The sequence below is a fragment of the Malaya genurostris genome, chromosome 3 (genome assembly GCF_030247185.1).
Source record: "Malaya genurostris strain Urasoe2022 chromosome 3, Malgen_1.1, whole genome shotgun sequence".
NCBI classification, from domain to species: Eukaryota; Metazoa; Arthropoda; class Insecta; order Diptera; family Culicidae; genus Malaya; species Malaya genurostris.
This window is the reverse complement of record NC_080572.1, coordinates 303,457,871-303,471,436: the sequence shown is the minus strand read 5'-3', so window position 1 is coordinate 303,471,436 and position 13,566 is coordinate 303,457,871. Positions and strand designations below refer to the sequence as shown.

The 13,566-nt window shown below is 40.3% G+C and overlaps 1 protein-coding gene across 1 annotated transcript in view; it reads left to right on the top strand.

Moving 5' to 3' along the window:
• The window catches only part of LOC131438281 (protein piccolo), a 146,956-nt gene that overhangs the window by 59,501 nt on the left and 73,889 nt on the right, over positions 1-13,566 (top strand). The window contains exon 2 of the mRNA XM_058608169.1: positions 1,305-3,286. The gene's annotated coding sequence lies outside the window, so the exon portion shown is untranslated. The remainder of the gene's footprint in view (positions 1-1,304; positions 3,287-13,566) is intronic.

Below are 13,566 nucleotides of genomic sequence, written 5' to 3'. Positions count from 1 at the left end.
TTAATTAGGCTGCATGAAGAAACTACGAGTTTTTGAGTTTACTCCAGCACTTAAGGTCTCTGCAAACTTGTCTGCAACCGATTTAGCTGTTTTTGTCCAAGATTTTCGAAATATTTCTATAGCTGTAGCTTGCTGTTTATATTGAGACAGTTTTATCTTCACGTGAGCCTAATACCGCTCGGTAAGTCGCAATTCCGGGCAGTTAGATAAATACGCCTCTTCCGGTACATCATGGACTAGTGACAAGATGCCAAATCAGGACAGCATAGCGAGAGAGTCTTATGGAATTCAGCACGGTATATTTCCTCGTTTTTCATTTCACAGCTACAATTTTTTTTTTGTTTTTTGATAAGAGGTTTTAACCTTAAGTTCATTTTCCTTTTCGAGCCAGAAAAACTTACTGACCCTATGTGAGGGGTTGGGAATCGAACTCAGGCGAGCTGTGTGGAATGCATCGCCTCTTTCGATACAATATGGACTCCATTTGCTTTAGAGCATTCCAAAAAATATTTGGCGTAGTGACAAGATGCCAAATCAGGTTAGCATAGCGAGGGAGCGTCCCGATTGCGTCGGAAAATCGCTTGCTCCGATCAAAAGGTTGTAGTATCAACAAAACTTGATTTTTAACAATGACAAAAGTATTTCCAGTGATAGACGTGTTTAGGGGTGTCTAAATATTGCCGCGTACAAACCTTAAGATCGAAGAAAGAACACAGGCGATAGAAAATAGTTCATAAAATATAAAAAAGAAGACAGAAATCAGAGAACGAAAAATGGATAATAGAATATAAAATACAGAATCAAAATAAGTTAGCACAAAAGCACATAAAACTACAACCTTTGTACGATCATTCATTGATTTGTTTATCAACGAATCAGCGAAATTTGCACATTTGCAAATCAGTATACCCACATAAACTAATAGTTTGACAACAAACCATTCGTTGAGGCAGCATATGGGTGTAGAGCTTCATAAATACCGTATCACGTGACGGCTAGTCACCAATTAAAGTTTGTTTAGTAAATTGTGAAATCACGGCCATTGCAGCTCTGATCTCAATACCAACAACAACAACAAAAACCTAACTAACCAGAACAGCTATCAACAGCAAAATAAACTCACAGCGCGAAGTGAAATTATTGATAAACAAAACAAATCAAATGATCCCTCGGTCGTCAGTCGTCATATGACGTGACGTTCCGGGATCCGCATAGCATAGCAGGCTACGAAAGTGGCACACAAAACAAGTATATCGAAAACAATCAACTAATTTAGTATTTTTCTCTCTCTCTCTCTCTTTTAGCTGTATGATTTCAGACCGTCTGATTTTCGCTCGGCTCGATTTCCCGACAGCCACGCAAATCCCACCACACACCGGCGGTTGTGAAAGATCACGACCAGCAGCAAAACAGCGAAGGATTGCCCATTACAAAATATGCATAGTTTTCATTCTCCAAGCACCGGACGACGGTAGCCGAAGAGCCGATGAGAATGAGAAAAGAAAAGAGAGTCTGAAATTGAGAGAGCCCAAAATACTGAAATCAGTAATCACAACAGAAGAGAAGATACCAATACGGTGGCGGACTTGTAGCACGAAGCATCGGAAACAAAGACTCTGTACTCATACCACCAAACCGATTGCGAGACCCGAACCGATTGTCGAGAGCAAGCGCTCTCTCGCTGGCTGTCTACTTCGGCCAACGACTGTGGGTTCGTGCAGCCGAGCAACCTTTGCTCGCTGTCAGTCGTCCAGGAGCATTCGAACAGTTCGCACGCAACGTTCGTGTCGTTCATCCGATTGGTCGCCCTTGGAAATAGTGATTGAGAAAAAAAAAAGTTATAATTTTTTTTGTACTGTGTTCACGTAGCCAGTAGGCGGAGTAGAAAGAAGGCAAAGAAATACAGGAAAGTGCTTTTGTGTGAACGTGTTCGTGTCCGCCTCAATGTGTGTAGAAGCCAAGCGAAAGAAGAAGTGAAAAGTTACTGAAATTTTTTTTTCTGACCGTGCGTGTGATACACAGTGGGCTGCTTAGCCAGAAGTGCTTTCGTATCGATACAGTTAAGGCCTTTCAAGCGGTGAATTTCCCAATCACGTTGGTTTTCCGTTTTCTCTGTTCTTCCGGAATGCGAATGACGATGTCTAATCATCACCCGTGAACATCGCACCGTCAAGTTCTAAGCTAGGAGAATTTTCAAAACACTAACTGGATAGAAATCTACCGCAATTATGAAGTTTCCTATCATCGTCGTCGTCGTCGTTCATTAATTGAAACTTGCTGAACTACAGGTGTCGAAGTGAAACTGTCCACCGTCTTCCTCTTTGCTTGCCCTGAGGGTCGGTCTTTTTTTCAGTGTGGAGGAAACAAAGGAAAGCTACCCCCGGAGGAATAGAAAACGTTACAAACCAGCAGGCTAGCGATTGAAGGCAAGAGAAGTAAAATAAAAAAAAAAAGTTCCACGCGTACACACGAACAATTGCGAACTGTGAACGAAGCCGAAAAGGTAGCAGGCAAGTGTTTCTGGCGATTCGTTCGTGGTGGTGCGCAAACTGTTCGTAGCGTGGCGCTAGTGTTCGTGGATAACCTCGCGGAGGTAACACCGACCGACCGACCGATCGACAACCATTGTTTTGATGTTCTTCGACGCGATTTAATGAAGAGTGGGCTGTGTTAGAAGAAAAGATAGAAAAAATGGGAAAATAAAATGAATTATTGTGCAATTACGGCTGAACGGCTATAAATCTCAAAACAGGAAAGAAGAGAACACAGTAAACGGTCCGTCCGGAACCTGAAAGAAACCTCTGTTAGTGAGTGGCGAGCTTTAGTTTCTCGCGTATTTGTGATTTGTCGGAAGACGGAAAAAGCGAGGTGTGTGACCGAAGTGCATTTCGGCATTTTGAGTGCGGAGTGTGACGTTCGAAAAGACCAAGATGTCTTATCGCTATTGGATTATTGCTAACAGTGAAACAGCAGCGGTAGCGCTAGTACTACGCCCTGTGCAATATGGATTAAGTAGGTGCTATTTTTAGTCAGTTGTCGTTGCTGTCGCTGTGAGTGTGACCTCATTCTCGGCTCTCAACCGTGCCGCAACGTTTTGGATTACCAACCAACCGACCGCACAGTTTTTTCGCCCCCACCCGCCCCCTTCCGACCTTTTTTGTTTGATAGAGCAGTGCCTCCGCCGAACGATGCTAGTAGTGAATTAATTAGGAGCGGAACATACATCCATTGAACACTGCGTTTCACTAAGGAATGTTCAAGATCCGAGCGAAAAGCTGACAACAAGGTGAGTGTTGCTTTCGGAATCGACGACGAAGACGACGTACGGCGAATGGCCTCCTGCTGCGTACGTCTGACGTTAAGCCTGGTTCTCTTCGAATAGATACAACAGCGAGATCCAAGTGCGTTGCGGGGGAATCCGATGGCGATCCGATGACGTTTACTCGATATGACTCCGTCGGTTTGGCTTGGGCTTACCCGTGATTGAGGAGTGAGGTGTGAGTTGAGTTTCCAGGAAATCATCATTTTCAACCAGTTTCCATTTAATTAATGACGTCCAGTTTCGGGTAAAAAAAAACATCAACACGAATCGGATGAATTTCTGTTTCAAGTGGCACGTGTCGATTTCGCTGTTTCCGACGTTATCACATTGATGATGTTGCCACGTGTCAAAACAAAACGTGATTATCGAGAAGTGTGAGGTTGAAGGCAAAAGAAAAACCTAGTGTACTTTTTTTATCAATCCAGTGAAATATTGGGTGGTCGGACTAACGTCCATAACCAGAAGATCAAAAAAATATTTTTAATAAGTTTCGCACCTTCCCGAATACTTAAAAATTGTATTTTGCTTCTAATCAAAGTTTCAGTCTCAGTCGTGGACTTATTTTAAGCAGCCCAGTATTTGAGTGTCGCGTATCAGTGAAACATTTGAACAACTAACAGTCAAGTCATATTATTTTACCGATTACTCGTCTTTCAATCAACGAATCATGACAAAATTGGATACAATATCTTTGTTTAAGCTCTAAGAAGCAAAAGCTCAGAAAAAAATATTTCGAAAATAGTTCTAGTTAATGGTTTTCGTATATGAGACGACTGCTGGAGCTGAAATAACACCTGAATTATACTAAAATATAATTATTACGTTTGCAGCCCATAGATGCACATACCTTTTCTTTCGGGATATCAGTTTTACATGGTAATACGATTAGACAATCTAATTTAAGTGAAGTGGTGCCCAATAGGTTTACACAAACAAAAACAAGAGGGATGGTGAACAAGAAAGAAAATTGAAATAAATTTGAAAGAAATTCATTGTTAATATTCACACTAACTTTCCGCATCCAACGCTTGTAAATTGCTGAATTTAACTAGCAAAATTCATGCTCGATTAAGAGATTAAAAGATCCCTTTTTTATCGAAAAATTGTGTTCAGCGACGAAGCTCATTTCTGGTTGAATGAAACCGTCAACAAACAAAATCGCCGCATCTCGAGTGAAGACCAGTCAGAAGCATTGCAAGAGCTACCAATGCATCCCAAAAAAAATCACTGTTTGATGTGGATTCTGGGCTGGTGGTATCATCGGGCCGTACTTTTTCAAAGGCAACGATGGGCGAAACGTTACTGCGAATGGTGAGCGTTACCGTGTGTTGATCGACGATTTGTTTTTGCCGATTTGAAGAATTGGACATGCCTGACATGTAGATTCAACAAGACGGTGCTACATCCCACATGGCACGCGATACAATGGCCAAATTGAGAGCCGCCTTCGGTGAACAGTTTATCTCGCGTCAATTGGCCGCCTAGATCAACTGATTTAACGCCTTTGGACTATTTCTTGTGGGGCCATGTTAAGGCTCATGTCTACAGGGATGAACGATTGACGCACTGGAAGCCAATATTGAAGCATTTCTTCGAAATAATCTCCACCTAGAGCGATACACTTGACTGGTCGATGATGACTGGTCCAACAATTTGATGCCTTTTGAAACATTTTGATGCCTTTCGAAAAAAAAAGATTTGTCTAGACCTTCAAAATAGGCTTCCGTTTCTGCAATGACCTCAGCAGTAGAAAAAAAATCTTTTCCTGGAAAAACCGTTTCCGATTTGGAAATAGATATTAGTCGCTGGGGGCCAGGTCTGGAGAATGCGGGGGATGGTGGACCAATCCGTACCGCAAATCATTTAATTTCACTGTTGCTGCAATTTCAGAACACGAAACTCGTCTTTATCCATAGTTTGATAAAAACTAGAACTCGTTTGTGACACGATCAACTGTTATCCAAATACTAGTAGATAGATTGCAATGAAATTTGATATTGGGCTATCTAGTGGCTTGTTCTCAACAAATGACTACACGTATTTTCTGTGAGAGGCCCGGGACTTTTCATTCCATTTAGTACGACTTACTTTACTATGGGACACCTTTTCAACGAACTATATTCTAAAATTAAATTCAGAACCTGGACTCTGGTTCACCTGAATTCTGAACTAAATTACAGGTCTCGATTTTAGTTCCAAATTACAGGTTCAGAATTTAAAACCATGACTCTGGAACTGAATCTTGATTCTGGAACTAAATTTAGTTGCTTAATTTATAGTCGGGATTCGAATTCAGAACTCTGATTTGGGATTTCAACGGCAGAACGAGTGAACAAAATTCAGGATATGAATTTCAAAACTGACTTCTGAACCAGAATTTAATTACGGAAAATAATCCAAAAACTCAGTTTCATAATTCATTTCCAGAATTCGAAGCCTATATGTTGGAACAATATTTGGTTCATAGATTCTGCAACAAGACTTTGGAACTGAACTCAGTTCCTTTACTGAGGTTCGGAATTCAAGTACAGAATTCAGTTCTAGAACTAAATTTTGAACCTGAGTTGGAAATGAGTTCAGTTTCATAATTCTAGATCTCATTTCTTTGAATCTTGGAAATGTATGATTTGGTTTCTTGATGATTCCGAGCCGGAATTTTGCAACTGAATTCTAGGTCTGTCTCAAAATTTTAGTTCTGGTGTAGAATCACCTTCATCCCCATCCGCATTTAATTATTTTTTAAATTCTCTTTTTATTCGATGCAATCAGTTCAGTAACGAATAGAAAATAATGAGCGATTTTTTCCAAAGCACAATATGCACAAATTCACCTTAAGCTGCTAGTCAACAGTAGCCAAAACATAGCAAAGTTTTGGCATTACATTCCTTTCGTGGAATTCGGCCTTTGTGTTTCAACAGACTTCGCAGCCGATTCTTAGTGTACAGAATCATTGCATGGCTAGTACTATGGAGTAGCCAAACGATCTTTTAAGATCGCATTTCTGTAGCCAGTAGGTGGCGTCCTGAACTCGATCACTTTACCTTTTGCACCGGAATTGCGTATATTTACACACATCTCATATACGTTCAACTTAAAAATTTCAAGTATCACTGTCTTTTCCGTGCATGTGAGTTACTTCACAGGTTGAAGAAAAGAAGGAATTACTCAGCTCAGTTTTGAAATTTGTTGTTCTATCTGTCACGTTTGGCTTTGTGAGATCTCGTACCTTCAGGAGAGGCTTCAGTGGCTTATGCTTATGGCAGTAGAAAACAAATTGCTGTCTCCAGAGATGCCGGGTTTAAAAAATGACACAGCTTTCTAAAACCAATCACAGACTGACAATAAGCTCCAAATTTTTTGATTCGAACTCAGATTTAAAAAAAATTATCTGGCATTCTCTGCTGTCTCAGTTGCAACGTTTAAGCGATTTCATTTATGACGCAATTGGCAGATTTGCTCGATGTGAAAAGCGCCGAATTCTTCTATTGTATCGATGATACAATACAAGTTTAATAAAAAAAATCTTTTCCAGGAGTATATCGTTAGTTCATTGTATTGAAAAACACAAGCGAGTATCCATTCCAAAATTTTTAGTTTTCACTTACAACGAAATGTTACGTCTGTGCACAAACCGTAAATTTTGTCACGAGACGCCCCTGGACTCAACAGATGTAAACACAAGGTAAATTGCGCAAATCGGTTCTTTTTGGAACCATTAAACTATTCCCAAAGGATTCGTTGTCACGTTCTTCAGTTATGTCAATGAAATTACCCACCCGCTTTTTTATTTACTTCAACTAATGATACAAATGCTATTCCTTTTGAACAAATTGACTCAAATGGCACGTTCTTCTTAATAATTGGAGATTTGTGCCTTGCCATCAATTTGTTTTTAGCATCATTTTCCCGATATATAAGAGGGAAGGATTGAAAGGAAATGGTAAGGGTTGGACTAGGAGGATGGAAAAAATTGACGACACAAAAACACATAAGAGCAGAAGTAAATTCTGCACCCGTAAGGGATGCTGAACAATCTGCTGGGGATCACATTTAGTGGAAGCAGAAGTAAATTCTGAACCTCTACGAGGTCCCGAACAGTCTGCTGTTAATAAACCCCCCCCCCCCACCCCGAGAGGATTTAGAGATCTTACGAAAGCAACACCATTCTGCACTTCCGGAAGAATGCAGCACGATTCGCAGTATGTACGAGCAGAAGTAAATTCGGTACCCTCTAAAGGATGCCAAACAATCTGCTAAACCCTATTTAAGGTGAATACAGAAAGGATTCATTCACTCCAGGAAGAACGATGAACCCTTCTGACTATAGCTCCTTACCACATTGGGTGAGAAACGAGAGAATATCCTTTAATTTTAGCTCCGCATACACAGACTCAACCATGTATGGAGAACCAAAAACCCGGATACGTAGTTGCGTCAATTCATATCAGATGATATGAAGTACCATAATCGCATTCACACAAATCACACGAATAATACTCACCACGTTGAATAGTAGCCATGTGATAATTGGGTTTGCAATGTCCAGTCAGAGCTCTGACCAGAATACTGCAATGATGCTTGGAGAAATGCAGTAGACACTTTGACATTTTCAGATTTAAATCTGGTAGAAATGCTTTTGTCTGAGCGCAAGTTTGCAAGCTGCGCCAGTAGCTGGCATGTTTGGATGCAGCCCAAGAACGATTCTTGTGCTTCATCCAACTAGTTGAAAGTTGTAAAGCTGGTTCAGGACCAACGAAATCATTCGTTGCACCAGCTCTAGCCAACTCATCAGCCCATTCATTTCCAGTAATACCAAAATGGCCGGGTACCCATAAGAAGTAAACAGCATTTTAAATGCTGAGGTCTTCAATTTGAGTTCGACATGCGATCACTAGATTCGACCGTGAGTCATTCGAACTGAGTGCTTTTAAGGGTGCCTGACTGTCGGAACAAAAATAAATTCGTTTACCACAGATCCTCTGCTGAAGTGCCGATTGTACTCCACACAGAATTGCGTAGATTTCTGCTTGGAACACAGTACAGTATCTACCAAGTGAATGAGACTGCTCCAGCCTCATTTCACGACAGTAGACACCAGCACCAGCACGACCATTCAACAGAGAACCGTCCGTATAACAAACTATGTGTTCATCAAGTTGTCGTTCCAAACCCCCAGACAACAATTCCTCACGTAGAGGAGCTCACATTGAATGTTTTGAAAGGAAAACTGCATGTGAGAGTTAGGTCACTAGGAGCGAGTAAATACTCATCCCACGTAACCATTTGAGACCACAAGCGAGTGTGGCTGGTAGCATAATCTAATGGGTTACTGTTCCAAAGCCCTGTAACCTTAAGACGGTATGCACAAGTTAATGCTTCTTGTTTTAGTGTAGTGGTTTAATGCACAGTAGCGCCTCTAGAGCAGATGATTTAGCTTTGACTGAACTGTCGCGACTGCTCCTTTCTGCCACCATACAAGACAACCAAATGCTAAAATTGGTCTAACAATAGTTGTGTAGATCCAATGCATGTATCTGGGTTTGAGTCCCCATGATTTTCCAAAAGCTCGTCTGCATTGGCCGAAAGCCATGCAAGCTCTTTTAATCCTGAAGTCAATGTGAGCAGACCAATGAATGATGCTTAAAATAACTAGTTTAGGAATACACAAAAACGTGTGAGTCGAACTACAAACTTCATATCGATATCTAATTTTTATGACTATCATAGGATGGTATTCCAAACTTGTAATCGAATTTTGCTGTTTCGCTGTATGCTACCGATTCTAACAATGACGAAATTAAATATATACAAACCTTACTGCATTGTTTGCCAAATGAAAAGCGTAGCCATGCTTAGTCTGGTCTTTCATGATATCAATCTTATCATTCTTAGTTTGTAATTATTGAATGAACATTTCTCAAAATCAAGCAAACATTTTAATTAGTTCGTGTTTTTATTGTTCGTTATTCGTCTTCCCAATCCAAAGTGACATCCGGATAAAAAACTGAAGTTACGAATTTTTAGTAAAACACATTCCTAAAATAACGTATTTTCTGACCATGATTAAATTTCATGCGAGAAGACTTATTACTCTTGATTTGGATCTCTTCGAACATAGAATCACAATCATCATGACTCTAGGAAAGCATGAAATGATTGGTTTTATGATTTTTTTATCATGACAACAGTAACGGATTATTTTTCGTGTACCGAAAGAAAACGATGAAATCAAACCAAACATAACATACAGTAAAAGTGGTCAACACATCATTTCGGAACGCAGATGGGAATGTTTGCCCCACGTGCAATACTCCCCAGACTTGGCACCTTCCGACTATTATTTATTTTCATCGATGTCTCACGCACACATATTCTCTAGTCGCGAAGGTGTGAAAAATTGATTTGACGACTTGATTGCTTCAAAAGGATGAACAGGTCATTCGTGAGCTGGTGGAAAGATGAAAAATACACTACTTCCGAAGGCAACTGCTTGGAATAGGATCCCGCAACATCAACAATAACCGTATTATGTTACTCAACAATAAGCGTACTATTTTCCTTTCGTCTCGATTTATTCAGTTAGATTGCAAATGAAAGCAAAACCAAAGTACTTCTCTCCAAAGAATCTAATTGTTAAATCACCCTACAAATGTTCACCTGCCAACTTTACTAAATATCAGCATTGATCTTAGTTACTTATTCGGACTTTCCCGCAGCAGCCAAAAACATCGATCTCTTTCGCCTATCCACCCTGCGGCAGAGTCAAGGCCAGTGGCAGGCAAATTGGATCCAACTTTGCCAACGCTGATAGGCAGGCACCACCGGTTGTGGCCGTGTTCAAATGGTTGCACTGTTTCCAATACAACGAACCAGCTGATTTAGATTCTTCGATTCAGCAGTTGCTGAGCAACGGTACCACATGAATAAATGGTGTGATTTTTACACGGAAAACCGGAACGTCCGCGCGGAGAACAGAATACCGGTTCTGGGCTGAGGTAGGCTAAACGGCGTGAAAGATTAACATCTCTCATCGGCTTCACTGAGAGCACTAGCTTTTCCATTCGGTAACTTTTTTATATAGCGGAATCGACGTAAAACTAGTTTGATTTCCAGCCAGCTAGCGAACAGGAGAATTCGAAGAGCGAGAAAAAATAAATTCAATAATACCTCTAATATAATTGCTCATACATGCGATCAACTATTTCCGGAGTGTGTAGAAGATGGAAGAATGATAGGAGAAATCTGCACATCTCTGTTCAGCTCACAAAACGTGATTATACAAATCCGGTTGAGTTGGCTATGGGAGTTTGACTTACGTATTTTTTTTCTATCTTTCTTTGGAGGCTTCCCCATGGTAACGAACCGACAAGCCCCATTCGCTGAGTATTGGTGACGTCTTGCCAGCTAACCAATACCAATGGGCCATTGGTAGGTACATCAGCTTACAATAAGCACAGTTTCGTTGGATTCGAAATGGGCGCGTTTATGTCTTTTTTTGTGTTGAGCGCATTCGGAATCAATCTTCTATTTTTTCTCGTAACGAGTTCTTGGCAAGTCTTTTATACTATTATTTAAGATAGCCAAACGAAATTGGCTAAATTTACTGCTTACTAAATTACCTTGATCGAAGAATCAATCTTCTAAAGGACTAAAATTGAAGCTCTTTAATGGTGACTTTTAGGTAGTTCAATCTTTATTAGCCTTGTATAGAAATACCAGAAGCGGGTGTTTACGATCTCTTCTTGGTTTGTCGATTATCTTTCTTTGGCATTCGCCCAGCATGTACATTTCACGTCTTTGATTATCAACTTTCAGTACGTTTTCATATTAATTATGAAAATAACAAAAGAATTTTAATGGACATATACTAAAAATATTGCTTTACATAAAGCCTGAGACTTTATTGGACGAGACAGACGGTGTGAAGAAGCGAACATCACGTGATCGGATGGCAACTGATCAGCGAAAAAATGTGTATATTGAAGATTAAAGGCCGTTTCTTCAATTACAGCATCATGAACGTACACTGCCTACAAGAGACGAAACCCGATGAAGGAAGCATCCAACGCACAGCAGGAACAAATGGTAGTCCGCAGCACCATGTTTTCCTGGAAAGATACCCACAATGACGAAGGATAAGATACAGAGAACGACACCGGAATCAATCTGACGACAGATTCTCATCACACAACTGTGGAGTAAACAAAATAACGGGTTTCTCAGCTCTCTTCCAATAATTACCCAATATTTCTCGAAGGGGTGAGATTTAGAGTAAATTGGCGGGTGAAAGTCTTTTTCGGTGATATCCACCATGGGAGCGGATCATTTCGGCAAAAGTCGTTTCGCCGAATGGGTCATTTCGCCGAATGGGTCATTTTCTTAGGGCCGAAAGGGTTATTTCGCCGAAAAGGTCATTACACCGAAAGGTCCATTTCGCCGAAAGGGTCATTTTCTTAGGGTCAAAAATATCTTTTTGTTTTTATATCTCCTGGACAATTGATGTGGCGCAGCCACATAACCGAAGCCAAGATGGCTCGGCGGAACAAAGCCGCCGTGCCGACGCCAGCCGAGTCGGCCGCCAACCCGCCGTCGGAAGCGGCGGCCTGTTGCATACAAACCTGTAACCGCTTCGTTTGCCCGGTCTACTCAAAGCTAGGTTTCTTTGCTTCAGTTAGATCCGAACGAGCGGTAGCGCAGCCGGATAACATACGAACAAAACGATGTGGCGAAGCCGCATTAGATATTTTTTCATCTACACTCTGTTATCGGGAAATACCGCGAACAATTGCCTAATAGGTACACTAATAAAATCAACAAGTTATTTCGATAACTGCATTCAGAGGATCATAAATAAACCTACAAAAATTATTCAAGTCTCTGGATCATTTCAGAAGTACGATTGTAGGTCAACAAAACGGGAGTAAACAAAATCATTTTTCATTTGTCTTTTTCTATCAATTCCAATCACGAAATTAAAACAAATGAAGAATTCGGCGAAATTACCCTTTCGGCGAAATGGCTTTATGCGAAATGGCTTTCGGCGAAATGAGCCTTTCAGTGAAATGAGCCTTTCGGTGAAATGACTCTTTCGGCGAAATGGCTTTCGGCGAAATAACCCTTTCGGCGAAATGGCTTTCGGTGAAATGACTCTTTCGGCGAAATGGTATTCGGTGAAACGGCTTTCGGCGAAACGGTTTTCGGCGAAACGGTTTTCAGCGAAATGACCCTGATTCATCCACCATGATGTCACGGTGTCACTCCAGCTTTTTCAAATGTGGCAAAACGATATGAATTCTCTTTGCGGGCAGATTTCACATTGCTATAACCTTTACAAAGGTGTCGAAGTTTGACAGTTAATTATCATTGATTATCAAATTTATAGAAGTTCGTCAAATGTCATTGGATAATACATTTTGTTATGTTGAATTTTCTCAGAACTCGCTGATTATTTAGATTTACCGAACAACTTGAAAATTATTTTAATAAATTTACCGGTCTTCAAAACAAGTGGTACAATTTCTGAAAAAAAAATTCTATTCACCGAAAGTTTTCGTCACAAACTTACCGAACAGCGAAATCAAATCAAAGTGTGCCAGGCTAAATTTAATGATTTCAAAAAAATATCGTGTTTTGCTTGAAGATAACTGAAACTAACCCAGCTTCAACCCCAAGTTGTATCAGAACTAATTGGCTCAAGTGGCACGTTCCCTTTGTTATTAGGAGATTTTTGCTAAACATTTGATAGCAGTTGCACTCAAAACTGGGCCCCGAGCGAAAACGCAATAAAACTTTGAGGACGGCAAAACCATCCAATGTTTTGGCACAACAATTTTTTCGTTCGAAGCAAAATAAATTATTTTGAAGAATTTAAATTCTTTAAAATTAAACCGCCTAACTTTGGGAATTCGCGTAAAAAAACGCGTACCATCGGAAATCCGCGTAAAAGACCGCAAAGGTTAAGATATTTTTTATGCCAAATGTCTTAGAAATGCATGAAATGTTCAGATCTGGTGCAACCTCAGACAAAAAAATTTGAAAAATATTGACTATGGGATATCCGAGACCGAAAACTTTTTGTTAATACCAAATGTCTTAGAAATGAATCTGGTGTGATATCGAAATTTTTTTTTAAACGTCGAAATGTGTCAGAGAGTTGATTTGGTAAATATTCCGGGATAACACCAGATCTCGACGTTTCATGCATTTCTACAACAAAATAAAAGAACCGGATAACTTTGAAAATC